General features: G+C 39.6%; 1 protein-coding gene across 3 annotated transcripts in view; it reads right to left on the bottom strand.

The window, feature by feature from the left end:
* Positions 1 to 14,626, bottom strand: part of LOC119563996 — a 371,151-nt gene that overhangs the window by 318,665 nt on the left and 37,860 nt on the right. The window contains exon 4 of one of the 3 annotated variants that reach the window (XR_006286514.1): positions 888 to 3,352. The exons of the other annotated variants lie outside the window; for them this stretch is intronic. The gene's annotated coding sequence lies outside the window, so the exon portion shown is untranslated. Of the gene's footprint in view, positions 1 to 887; positions 3,353 to 14,626 lie in introns of those variants that run through there. 3 annotated transcript variants of the gene reach the window in all.

Below are 14,626 nucleotides of genomic sequence, written 5' to 3'. Positions count from 1 at the left end.
TCTTTCTTCAGAGGACTTCTGGTAAGCTGTGGCTCCAACCACCAAAAGTGGTTCAGCACTGGGCCTTCCTCTGTTCCTTCAGGGAAAGAGCCATCAGGCAGCGGTCATCCAAGAAGCTCTTGCCCTCTGCCAGCCCATCATCAGAAGCTGAGGACTAGGGGCCTGCTCTCCTCTCTGGTATGCCCTCAACTGTGCTGTGTTCTCCCCTTTTAAGCTCCTCCTTCCGTATCTTACATCTATTGCAGGTGTGACAAGGTAGGACTGACTGAACCCACATCTTATTAATCCTGTGTGCCCAGCTTGGGACTTATATACCCCATCACACAAAGATAAAAATAATTGATTTAAATCTCACAGACCTCCTCCCATAAAAGAACAAGTGGTAGCAAAGTACAAAACTCATATATTGTTGGCAACATCACAGCACTGAAGTGCCTGTGAGGAAACAGGTAATGAAAAAAAAAAAAGTTCCAATCCTGCATCCCTGCACAGAGCTGATGCAGGAAGGAAAGAAGAAAAGGCAAACATTAATGAATCATGGTTCTTTCCTTTCAGCAATGGACACAGAAGAGCTACTTGCCTATTAAAAGCAAGCCCCGTTTGGAGTCTAGACACCTTGGTGATTGGCTAAACAGATATTCTAAATGGACAGACTGGACAGACTGGACAATTCACCGATATGAAAAATTTACTCCTTTAGAGCTACCCAAATCTATTAGACTCCTGAGGATGTGCTGAGAAAAAGAGAATTATACAAAGTTGATGCCACTTGCACTCAACTCTGAAATAAATAATCTATTATGTACAGTGATGAGATACACATATTAGTTATACAAAACTGGCCCAACAAGTATCTAACTTATCAGTATCTTACAGAATCCAGGATACATTCAGAATGATTTTATTACTCATGCATCATTTTATGTTTGAAATACATCTTAGTTATTTGCAGTTTATTGCAAATATGTTATTATGTATGCTACAGTGATGTGAATGCTTATTAAAATCTAGCAAATAAGATTTAGGATCGAAAATCACTTGTCATTTTCCTGTAACTTAAAATCAAGAATAAGGTAAGTCATAAATATTGCATACAAAAAACCCCATATAGAATGAGACTGTTTAAATAAAAAGTATTTTCAAATATTTATTCTACAGTTTGAAAAAGTTTTAAAAACAGGATGGATGAGGTACAAACAGATTATCTTTTGTGAACGTTTAGAATCGCAATTTACAGGGGCAATAGTGCAAGATTTCTCTACTTCCAGTACAGATAGAAAGATAGACTGATTAAATACAGATATGTGAGTAGGTTTATGTCCAATGTACTACAGAGAACAGGTAGTAGGATGATGAAGTGTCACAGTGTGTGGATATCTCTAATTTACCATTTGAAAAATCCTACAGTTAAAAAACAGGCTAGCTATTAATGTATTTAAAACCATACCTGACATGATAAATGAAACAGAATAAATGTATACAGCAAGTGAGACTTCCAGGGAACAGGGGGAGACTTTGCACTTTTGCTGACAGTGACTTTACTGTCAGTGGCCTGTCTCTCTTGAAGGCAGCTGTCAATCACAGGACATCTTTCTCTCCCACAGGAGTTCATTGTGCCCGCAGACAGTTGTGGAATAACTGCTCCTGGGCGTCAGAGCGGCAGATGGAGTGTATCTGTCAATCATTGTCACTAATTATTAACTTCTGTCACTCAGAGAAAGGCAACATATCTCTGCATGATCCTCTGTGATTTGATCTGCTACGCTACCTCGGAGACAGACAGTTCAACCTTTCATTATGTGTCACACACACAGCGCTTTGCTGGGTCAGCCCCCGTGACTCAGTGTTCCAGCAGAATTCTATTTTAGCCACATAACATTATAGGGAGAAGCTTACATGAAGGATGCTCCTCAGTGTTCAAATACAACGGTCACTCATTTTCAGTAAACATTTTGAAGCAAGATAAATGGAGAGGTGCCAGTCTCTATTAGGATTCAAATGAAGAGGCTAAATGAATATGCCTCTTAACTCGTTTTCACATGATGATGTGTCCGCTATTTATTATTAAAACATTAATTATTTTATCTCAAACAAATAAATAAATACCAAAAAATTCTAAAGGTATACCAGACTGAAATTCATTCTGGCAATGGATTATCTTATCGTATAGATACCATATAGATACCAAAGTGACAGAGGCCTTATAAATAGCTACAATAGATAGACAGATATTGTCCCTTCTCTGGATAGCTCAGAAAAATGACTTTGAACATTATAATCAATCATTTATTGACTGAACACACATGTGCCGGAATCCTTTCCTTACTCTGCAATTTTAGATGCTATTATTTACTTCACTGTTTATTAAAAATCCCCATGATGACATCAGATGTTCTTAGCTCACTGCTGGAGAAAGCCTTCTTTAGGCCTGCACCTAATCTTCACAAAAGAAGGCTGGACTGGAACTTATCCATGCTTGCCCACTACAGCTTAAAATTGTGACACTGCCCAAATACATAATTAAGTAGATTGAAATTAATTTTGACCCTCACAGGTCAAGGCTAAAATTTTCAAAAGTGCCTAAATGACTTAGGCTCCCAAATCACATTTTCAAAGGCGACTGAGGGCCAGATTATCAAAAGCGTGTGGCACTTAAATATGCAGATAGGCACGTAGCGAGGTTTTCAAAAGCACCTAGGTACCTAACTTCCAGGATTCAGACACCTAGGTGCTTTTGAAAAATCTCACCAGGCACTGCTGTATCTTTAGGCACCTAAATACCTTGAAAAATCTGGTCCACAAAACACTTAGGACCTTCAGTACCAATGACTTCCAGTGAGTTTAGGTTCAAAAGTATCTAGGTAAATTTTGAAAATGGGGCTTGGATTTGAGATTTGGAGTAAAATTTTCAAAAGCACCAAATTTCTGAGTCATACTGCAACACAGTTTATACAAAATCTAGTCATTTTTTTTAAACAAAGAGTTAAAACTTGTAACTTAAAAATACTAGTTGCAAACTATTCCATGAAATACAGAGTAATATTTCTATTTACTGTTATCTTTTGCCATCCTTCTGGCTGCTGCAGCTAGTCTTCAACTAAGATAACCCACCTCACATTTAACAGATACAGGCTGTCCCATTTGTAAAGCTCTCTTTCCTCCAGAATGTGGCCCAGTGTTCCACAAAACCAAAACCTTCAGCTTCACACCAATCGTGCAGCCTCTGGTTCACTTCCAGTATTTTCTGTATTCTGTCTTTACTTGCTCATGGGATTGGAAGGATCTCTGAGAAGATCACCTGAACTTTCCTTTTCTTTAGCTCTCTTCCAACACCCCTGAAGTCTTCTTTCATCTGTGCAGTTCCATGAAATATCAAACACAACTGATTTAGTTTCTGATGAGATTATAAATTTGGTTGATAAAGGTATCTGTGTATATGCAATGTACTTAGATTTTTATAAGACCTTTGATTTAGACACATGACACTGATTAAAAATGAGCACGATACAATAACAGTAAAGCACACGTTAAATGGATTAAGAACTGTCTGACAAGTCTCAAAGAGTAGTCATCAATGGGGAATCCTCACTGAATGGAGGTGTTTCTAATAAGGTTCCACAGGGATTGCTACTATGCCCAATGCTTTCAACATTTTTATCACTGATCCTGAAACAAATATAAAATCACTGCTGATAACATTTGCAGATGACACAAAGATAGGCGGACTGGTAAACAGCAATGAGGACAGGACAGTCATACAGTGTAATCTGGATCCATCGATAACCAGGGCCCATTCAAAAAAATGTGTTTTAATACAGCCAAATGCAAAGTTATACCTTTAGGAACAAGGAATGCAGACCGTACTGCAGACCATACTTACAGTCCATCCCCACCCCCAGGGACTGGAAAGCAGAGGCTCTGGAAAGGATTTAGGAGTCATAGGGGATGAGCAACTGAACATGGAATCCCCGTGCAAAGCTGTGGCACAAAGGGCTAATTCAATTCTTGGTTCTATACAAAGGGGCATAGCGAATAGGAATAGGGACATGACGAACTTCTGTATATAGCACTGGAGAGGTCACTATTAGAATATCGCATCCAGTTCTGGTGTCCACATTTTTAAAGAGAAGTTGAAAAACTGCAGAGTGTAGGGGGAGAAAAAGACACAAAAATTGTTCCAAGGCTAGAGAAGATGCCTTACAGTGAAAGACTTAAAGAGCTCAACCTATTTAGTTTATCAAAAAGAAGATTGAGAGGTGATTTGATTGCAGTATATAAATGGGCAGAATATTCCAGCTACTAAAGGTTTCCTCAATCTGATGGAGAATGGCATAACATGAACCAATCACTAGAAACTGAACTCAGACAAAATTCAAATGAGAAATTAGGCACAAATATATAAAAGTGAGGATGATTAACCATTGGAACAAACTACCAAGGAAAGTGGGAGATTCTCCACCTCTTGCTGTCTTCAAGTCAAGACTGGATGCTTTTTTGTAAGATATGCTTTAGTCAAACACATGTTATTGGGCTCAGTGGGTGAAATTTTATGTCCTGCATTATAAAAGAAGTCAGACTAGAAGATTTAATTGTCCCGGATGGATTTTTAAGACCAAAAACCTATGAATCCTTCAGCCCGATACCATTTAGCCTACCTACTACATCTGACTGGCTATTCACAAAATTATATAACTCAATATCTCCCTTCTTATGCAGTCCAAAGAACACAGCACCAGTTTGGAATCAAGTCTACAAAGCTTCATTTTAGAATTTCAGTTTCTTGATTAAATATGTTCCTGTGAATTCACATTTAAAGTGGGGATGAGATGGGTTAGAAATCTGACATTAATCCATAATTCTCCCCAAGAAACACTGGAGGGTTTTCATACTGTGCTATCCAGATCCAAACTACCCGTTGTTTCAGTTTTGCTTTTGTTAAACTGACCAGTGAGGTTCTGCAAACACAGAACTATACTAGTTTTGCTCATTTCTATTCAAAATCCTCAATCATATTTCCACCACCTTCTAATTCTTCTGAATCCAACACACTCAGACACTATAGTGACAAGAACAGGATAAAAGATAGGAAGAATAAAGGGAAAATTTCTGGTGAAAATTTCATTGCAGTCTCTCAATTAACACTTTTACTCTTTCAGTTCATGCTCTTGTGCACAATTTAAAGAAAAAATGCCAATGTCTTCTGTTATAAGGACTTTTTGCTTCAGCTCTTACTGGAAAAAGAAACCAAGTGACAAAGAGAGACCATCTCTACATAATACTTCTCTATTTCAGCTCCTGACAATCTGCTGTCATTACAACTAGAAGCACATTTTATTTGCTTTCATAACCTTTGACAACTAGAATCACTAACAATATTTTTGTTGAAGAAACTTTTATAAAATATTACAATCAATTCAATTGCATTAACACATTTGAACCTCTAAGTTCAACACAGTGGAAAACACAATACTATTTTATTACATCAGCTGTCTGGTTACATATATATCATCTATAACTAAAATCAGAAGTATGGTGAGTCCTATTTATCTAGAGTTTGCAAAAGGAATTATCTGACAGCTGAAAATGAAAAACTACTAATAAGCATTATGGTTTATTGAAAAATTTAAACAATGAGATTAAGGAAACTTTTGCAATATTAAGGAATGTATATGATACTATTTTACCTTGCTTGAAGATTTCCTCTGGGATTTCTTATGCTGTTATACCTCAACTAAACTGTGGTATTATATTAAGGAATTCTGCCATTTTTCCTATATTCAGAACACATTTAAAGTTAGGAGGGAATTGTCCTTCGCATATTGCACTTCACTAAATTGTTTGTAGTTTTATTGGGACCATTTGCCCCTCCCAATAACCAGAATAGAGGAAGGAGAGGCAATGCTCTACCTAACACTTCAATCTTTTAGTGCCTTAGGAGATACATTTTTAAAGACTTTTTAAACCACTTTTTTCTGAAGGCTCACATTTAAGGATTGTGAAAAAGAAGTCTTTGTGGAGAGATTTTGCTGAGTGGGAAACGGGTGAAGAGGATAGAGCTGAGGGGGGAGAAGCAGAGAAGAGCCCAATTATCTTACTTATCACTAACAGAAAGCAGGAAAAAAAGGAAAAACCACTGCCATACCACTACAAGAAATGAGCTGAGGGGAAGAGAGAGTTGGGAGGCCAGAGTAACCAATGAAGCTGAGCAAATACTGCCAACATGTATCCATGACTATTAACGCAAATAAAACCAATGATTCTGATGTTTTAGATTTACAACTAATATTTGGGTGAAATCTCATCCTCAAATAAATACACTTGTTTTGAGTGCAAATGAGTAAACATGGTCACATGTAAATACAGATGCTGGCACAAAAAGCAACACATATTTGTGCCAGAACAATAAAAATGACAAGTCTTCAAACCAAGGAACAGAAAATACCATTCTATTTCAAAAAAGAAAAGGAGGACTTGTGGCACCTTAGAGACTAACAAATATATTTGAGCATAAGCTTTCGTGAGCTACAGCTCACTTCATCGGATGCATTCAGTGGAAAATACAGTGGGGAGATTTATATACACAGAGAACATGAAACAATGGGTGTTACCATACACACTGTAACAAGAGTGATCATCAAGGATCTACAACCTATCATAGAATCATAGAATATCAGGGTTGGAAGGGACCTCAGGAGGTCATCTAGTCCAACCCCCTGCTCAAAGCAGAACCAATCCCCAATCAAATCATCCCAGCCAGGGCTTTGTCAAGCCTGACCTTAAAAACTTCTAAGGAAGGAGATTCTACCACCTCCCTACGTAACGCATTCCAGTGTTTCACCACCCTCCTAGTGAAAAAGTTTTTCCTAATATCCAACCTAAACCTCCCCCACTGCAACTTGAGACCATTACTCCTTGTTCTGTCATCTGCTACCACTGAGAATAGTCTAGAACCATCCTCTCTGGAACCACCTCTCAGGTAGTTGAAAGCAGCTATCAAATCCCCCCTCATTCTTCTCTTCTGCAGACTAAACAATCCCAGTTCCCTCAGCCTCTCCTCATAAGTCATGTGTTCCAGACCCCTAATCATTTTTGTTGCCCTTCGCTGGACTCTCTCCAATTTTTCCACATCCTTCTTGTAGTGTGGGGCCCAAAACTGGACACAGTACTCCAGATGAGGCCTCACCAATGTCGAATAGAGGGGAACGATCACGTCCCTCGATCTGCTCGCTATGCCCCTACTTATATATCCCAAAATGCCATTGGCCTTCTTGGCAACAAGGGCACACTGCTGACTCATATCCAGCTTCTCGTCCACTGTAACCCCTAGGTCCTTTTCCGCAGAACTGCTGCCTAGCCATTCGGTCCCTAGTCTGTAGCTGTGCATTGGGTTCTTCCGTCCTAAGTGCAGGACCCTGCACTTATCCTTATTGAACCTCATCAGATTTCTTTTGGTCCAATCCTCCAATTTGTCTAGGTCCCTCTGTATCCTATCCCTGCCCTCCAGCGTATCTACCATTCCTCCCAGTTTAGTATCATCCGCAAATTTGCTGAGAGTGCAATCCACACCATCCTCCACATCATTTATGAAGATATTGAACAAAACCGGCCCCAGGACTGACCCCTGGGGCACTCCACTTGACACCGGCTGCCAACTAGACATGGAGCCATTGATCACTACCCGTTGAGCCCGACAATCTAGCCAACTTTCTACCCACCTTATAGTGCATTCATCCAGCCCATACTTCTTTAACTTGCTGACAAGAATACTGTGGGAAACCGTGTCAAAAGCTTTGCTAAAGTCAAGAAACAATACATCCACTGCTTTCCCTTCATCCATAGAACCAGTAATCTCATCATAGAAGGCGATTAGACTAGTCAGGCATGACCTACCCTTGGTGAATCCATGCTGACTGTTCCTGATCACTTTCCTCTCATGTAGGTGCTTCAGGATTGATTCCTTGAGGACCTGCTCCATGATTTTCCGGGGACTGAGGTGAGGCTGACTGGCCTGTAGTTCCCAGGATCCTCCTTCTTCCCTTTTTTCAAGATTGGCACTACATTAGCCTTTTTCCAGTCATCCGGGACTTCCCCCGTTCGCCACGAGTTTTCAAAGATAATGGCCAATGGCTCTGCAATCACATCCGCCAATTCCTTTAGCACTCTTGGATGCAACTCGTCCGGCCCCATGGACTTGAGCACGTCCAGCTTTTCTAAATAGTCCCTAACCACCTCTTTCTCCACAGAGGGCTGGCCATCTACTCCCCATGTTGTGATGCCCAGCGCAGCAGTCTGGGAGCTGTCCTTGTTAGTGAAGACAGAGGCAAAAAAAGCATTGAGCACATTAGGTTTTTCCACATCCTCTGTCACTAGGTTGCCTCCCTCATTCAGTAAGGGGCCCACACTTTCCTTGGCTTTCTTCTTGTTGCCAACATACCTGAAGAAACCCTTCTTGTTACTCTTGACATCTCTTGCTAGCTGCAGCTCCAGGAGCGATTTGGCCCTCCTGATTTCATTCCTACATGCCCAAGCAATATTTTTATACTCTTCCCTGGTCATATGTCCAACCTTCCACTTCTTGTAAGCTTCTTTTTTATGTTTAAGATCCGCTAGGATTTCACCGTTAAGCCAAGCTGGTCGCCTGCCATATCCTGAAGGATGACCCATCACTCTCACAGATCTTGGGAGACAGGCCAGTCCTTGCTTACAGACAGCCCGCCAACCTGAAGCAAATACTCACCAGCAACCACACACCACACAACAGAACCACTAACCCAGGAACCTATCCTTGCAACAAAGCCCGTTGCCAACTGCGTCCACATATCTATTCAGGGGACACCATCAGAGGGCCTAATCACATCAGCCACACTATCAGAGGCTCTTTCACCTGCACATCTACCAATGTGATATATGCCATCATGTGCCAGCAATGCCCCTCTGCCATGTACATTGGCCAAACTGGACAGTCTCTACGTAAAAGAATAAATGGACACAAATCAGACATCATGAAATATAACATTCAAAAAACAGTCGGAGAACATTTCAATCTCTTTGGTCACTCGATTACAGACCTAAAAGTGGCAATTCTTCAACAAAAAAACTTCAAAAACAGACTCCAACAAGAGACTGCTGAATTGGAATTAATTTGCAAACTGGATACAATTAACTTAGGCTTGAATCAAGACTGGGAGTGGATGGGTAATTACACAAAGTGAAACTATTTCCTCATGTTTATTTCCCCTCCACCCCCCACTGTTCCTCAGACGTTCTTGTCAAGTGCTGGAAATGGCCCACCTTGATTATCACTACAAAAGGTTCCCCCCCACACACTCTCCTGCTGGTCATAGCTCACCTTAAGTGATCACTCTCATTACATTGTGTATGGTAACACCCATTGTTTCATGTTCTCTGTATATGTAAATCTCCCCACTGTATTTTCCACTGAATGCATCCCATGAAGTGAGCTGTAGCTCACGAAAGCTTATGCTCAAATAAATTGGTTAGTCTCTAAGGTGCCACAAGTCCTCTTTTTGCGAATACAGACTAACACGGCTGCTCCTCTGAAACCTGTCATTCTATTTCATGACCAATCACACAGATCAGATAGTGAATACTGCTTAATACTCAACTCCTTTGTAAGCAATTTTTGGACTCAAGTTTCTTCGCATGACGTTCACCGGACAATTATGAATAGGGCACTACCAAATTCATGGTCCATTTTGGTCAATTTCACGGTCATATGATTTTAAAAATCATAAATTTCATGATTTCAGCTATTTAAATCTGAAATTTCATGGTGCTGTAATTGTAGGGGTCCTGACCCAAAAAGGAGTCGGGGGGGAGGGCGGTTCGGTGGGGTCGCAAGGTTATTGGGGGGGGGGGGGGGAGTTGCAGTACTGCTACCCTTACTTCTGCACTGCTACTGGCTGCGGCGTTGCCTTCAGAGCCGGGCAGCTGGAGAGTGGCAGCTGCTGGCCTGGAACCCAGCTCTGAAGGCAGAGCCAACACCAGCAGCAGTACAGAGGTAAGGATGGCATGGTAAAGTACTGCCAGCCTTACTTCTGCACTGCTGCTGGCAGGTTGCCGCTTCCCACCTTCAAAGCTGGGCGCCTGGCCAACAGCCTCCACTCTCTGACCACCCAGCTCTGAAGGCAGTGCAGAAGTAAGGGTAGCAATACCATGACCCTCCTAAAATAACCTTGCAACCCCCTGCAACTCCCTTTTGGGTCAGGACCCCCAATTTGAGAAACACACTGGTCTCCCCTGTTAAATCTGTATAGTATAGGGTAAAAGCACACAAAAGACCAGATTTCACAGGGGAGACCAGATTTCACGGTCTGTGATGCGTTTTTCATGGCCGGGAATTTGGTAAGGCCCTAATTATGAACAAATACATATGTTAAACTTAAAATCAATGCCTGTTTCTGGACAATTCACAAAGAGAAAAAGGGATAAATTCTTCAAATAAATTATTCATTGTGAGTGATTAGACTAACTATAGTAACCAAAGAATATCCCTGATTTACAAATATTAGACTAGACAGTTGTCATTATAATACAAGCTCAGTACAAGGCCAGATAAATAAACCCATTTCTATGCTACACCCATCAAAAGCATTTATCTCCAAAACATGAAATTTCAAAAATACTGTGCTCCTATACTATCCAGAATTGCACAGTCATTTTATATTTACATTCTTATTTTGTCCCTGATCTAATATTATTTATTAATTTCTTTAGCACTATTTAGGAGTATCAAGGCACTGACAAAATGTGAGCAATGAGCAAACATGGCAATAGAAACAACAAACAATGTGAACTAGATGAAGTAGCAGCTTTAGTGAAGAAAATTTATATGAAGTAGAGCTGAGCAAGTACTTCACAAATTATTCAGTTAATTTTGTCTCTAATTTGTAAGCAGATACAAAATTCTCAATTTCTTTATTTGAAATTCTTCACAAATTTCTTCACTGATTAATTTTTGGCCTTCAAATCTTTGTAAATATTTGGAATACACAGTTTGCAATTTGTGTCATACTGGTCAGTTACATCAGTCACATGATATCATTTCTGTTCCTTGACTGGATGGTATAACTGGTAAGTAACCAATCCAAAGCAAGCTTCAAATTTTACACTCTAACGTACAATTTAAAATGGACTTCAGATGAATCTTCAGGCATTCAAGCACACAAAGAGTTAGTTATAGTAAATATGCAGGAATGGCTATTAACACAATTTTTTCATTTATTTGCTTATCTCCAATATAAAGTGAAGGACCAGTGAAGATATCAGCATGGAGGGGATATTTCACCAGGGAGGACCAGGGTTTCTTTATCCTGGGAGAGAGCAGCTCCATCAGGGCAAAGTAAGTGAACTAAACTAAAATTAAAATTCAAAACAGCAATCAGACTGAGCTAGATAGTTGTGTCTGATCCACACTGTAAACTCCTTTGAACAGGCTTGATGACTTCCCGTGTTTGTACAGCAATGAGCAGACCATCAGAGCGCCATAAATATAAAAGTCACTTTTAGTGATTGATACATGTTATTTTAAATACTTCAGGGCCAGACTTTCCCCTGTATAAACCTGGAGTGACTCTATTGACTTCAGTGGAGTAATGCTGGATTCACACTGACTTAATTGATGTCAGAATGTAGGCCTTGGAGAATAAGAAAACTTTTAAACCACATTTAACCCAAACCAAATGAAGGTCAAATTTATACATGAATACAACTCCTATTTGAGTGGAATCTCACATGCGTATGAGAGGACAGAACTCTGCTCTAAGTTTCAAACATTTTCAAATCAAAAGGTAGAGATATAGCCAAGGCCTCCCATCCTCTCTCCATTACATCATCCATGTTGCCAACACTCATGATTTCATTATGATTCTGCCACTATTTGGTAACTTCCTTAAAGCCCCAAGGCTTCTAGAGTCATGAAATTTACATGCAAATCTCAAATATTTTTATAGATCACTCTACATATGTATCTATATAGCTATATCTATATATGTTTGTGTGTGTGTGTATATGTGTGTATACAAGTGTACACACAAACAGACACAGCTGAGGAAAAAAAGCTTGAGAACATGAACCCTGAAGGCTCAAAAACAGAAGGTGGAGAGGGACACAGAATTTAGTATTGCTTAATAGTCCCATACTTTAGGGGAGCTGACTCATGATTTTTTTTAGTGATTAGGGTTGGCAATACCACCACTAACTTCTCCTCATAGCCTATGCATTTGTCTGCTTTTCTCCTAGACCAAGCAATCTTCTGGTGACCCAACACTATTTCTTGGCAACACAGCTTCTGCATCTCCTTTACCATGAAATTTCAAGCATATACACTTGATGCTTCTTACGCCATTGAGTGGAAATCTGTTTCAGTTGAAAAATCTAGAAACTAGCAATCAGGATTCCTGGGTTATATTCTTGGACCTTCTAGTGATGATCTATAAAAACTTGGGCAATTCACTTGGCCTCTCTGTGCCTTAGTTCCATCCCTCCCCTGTTGTAAACCTCCTGATTCTTCCCTCTAACCTGCAAACATCTGCACAGTATATAGCAAATGACCCTCTGATAGGGTAAAAGACAAGAGGATCTTTGAACACAAATCCAGATTTTGATATTGTATTCCTCATCATGATATCTGAATGCCTACTTTAGGGAAAGATCAAGGAAGAACAATACAATTAAGAACATCTTAAAACTACCATTGTTAAAAATGAAATAGTGTGGCAGTTGCACAAAACAGAAGCTCCTGTACCAACAGGTACAGAAACAGAGAAACAGGTCCTATTCTGTTTCAAGGCCATGTCTTGGGAGAGTATTTCACATGCAAACATCCAGCATTATGTTCAGTGCAAAGGTTTTAATAGACAGGCTACTTATATTTAGTATTATAATTTCCACGTGGTCATTAACATGATGGACAGCAGTAGTGGTAAATATCATTTATCAAACAATTGCTTTTCCCAGGCTAATAGGAAATGTGTTGCCCTCTAATGTTGGAGAACAATTCTTCTGTACTGTCCATTTCAAAGCATCTCATATCCAACCTAATGAAAGGTCCACTGTACCTCCAGCAAGTCTGTTTTGATTCCCCAGAGAACTGAGAAGAGCAATAAAAAACCCTTCTTACCAAATAAAGCAGAGTTGTTTTGTACCATTATAGAAAATGCGCCAAACCTGATAGCCCTAATGTTTGATTCTGAATATGACTGTCATGAAACAAGTGCAAGCCTTCAGCAACCGCGGCTGCCTGATTAGTCTCACAGTCACTCCAACGAGCTATCAGCTTCCCAGCATGAAGTTCTACTGCATCACTGCTCCAAGCCTTTAGGCAAAGGATTCTAATAATGAGTCACAGTGCCGTGACTGAGGCCACACTTCTGCTCTGGTAAGCTGCTTGCTGAGAGGGACTGCATGCTCCCTCATTATCATTTTATAGGTTTTTTTTTTTATTTGTTCTTTTGTATTCATTTTCCTTCCCCCAAATGCTTGGTACATTACAGTCAGAGTACTTAGTGTTACCACCAAGGCAGAAGGAATATGCCCTAGTTTAATAACCTTCTATTATGAGGTACTGTTGTAAAACTTATGATCAGTCCAAGCATTATAGAAAGAATCAGGTTTGTCCTATACCAGCTTCTAGCAAAACAGATAAATAGTCACTATTATAACAATGTGATTGATGTTATCATGAGAAAATATTTTATCCTTCTGTCTCTCTTTCATGTATGGTGTCCCAAATGAATCAGTTCTTTGCCATGAGATTTGGGGGTGTAGCTATGCAGTAATTATGTAGTCATAGGGTAAATAGAAGATAAAGGAGTAAGGAACTGAGAGCAGGAACACAAGAGACATATAAGCCTAGACTTATAAGAATAGCTTAAACAGTTAGCATATTTATAAGGCCTTATACCCTAAACAAGAGTATGGTATAATAGTGATCTTAAGTCACAAGACGGCACAAGGCTTTGTTTATTGTTTTGCAATAAGCAGAAGTGTTGAAAGTTGCTGATAGGTAGCTACAAGAACACAGTTTGTACCAATCTAGGGTATTTTTGGAGGGAAATATCAGCAGATGTTTAACCGCAATAGTAATCCAATGGACATACATGTTAATAAGCATAATCTAATTAATACACTAACCTATAGGATAAGGACACCCTAATATTATGTGGGTGAAGAAGTTAAGGTATGGTGAAGGAGGAAAGAGCTACACGTACATATACACATACATATACATGATGGATGTTTGTCTTAGGTACAGCCGTTGAAGTTCTTCACTGGCATGCCAAAGCTAAATTAAGTTCTTCACTGGCATGCTAAATTAAGCTAGGATTTGCCTCAACCTTTAGAGCTCTCCCCACAAATAGAGTGAATATATACCTGTAATGGTGGAGGTCATCCTACAGTGCTACATTATCTCACTTTACTTTTTGGATTTCTTTACTTATTGAACTAATCATTGTAGTAATAAAAGTTTTACAGTTACAAAAGGTCTTCCTTGAGTATGACCATTATTGGCTTCCAAAGCTGTAACTCTGATAATACTAGACCTGAACTTGGGACAAGAACCTACCAAATGACAGAATGCTAAATAGGGAATTTCAATCAATAA

Source organism: Chelonia mydas, chromosome 19 (genome assembly GCF_015237465.2).
Source record: "Chelonia mydas isolate rCheMyd1 chromosome 19, rCheMyd1.pri.v2, whole genome shotgun sequence".
Classification (NCBI taxonomy): domain Eukaryota; kingdom Metazoa; phylum Chordata; order Testudines; family Cheloniidae; genus Chelonia; species Chelonia mydas.
Note: the sequence above shows the minus strand (reverse complement) of the source record. Positions and strands in the feature narration are given on the sequence as shown.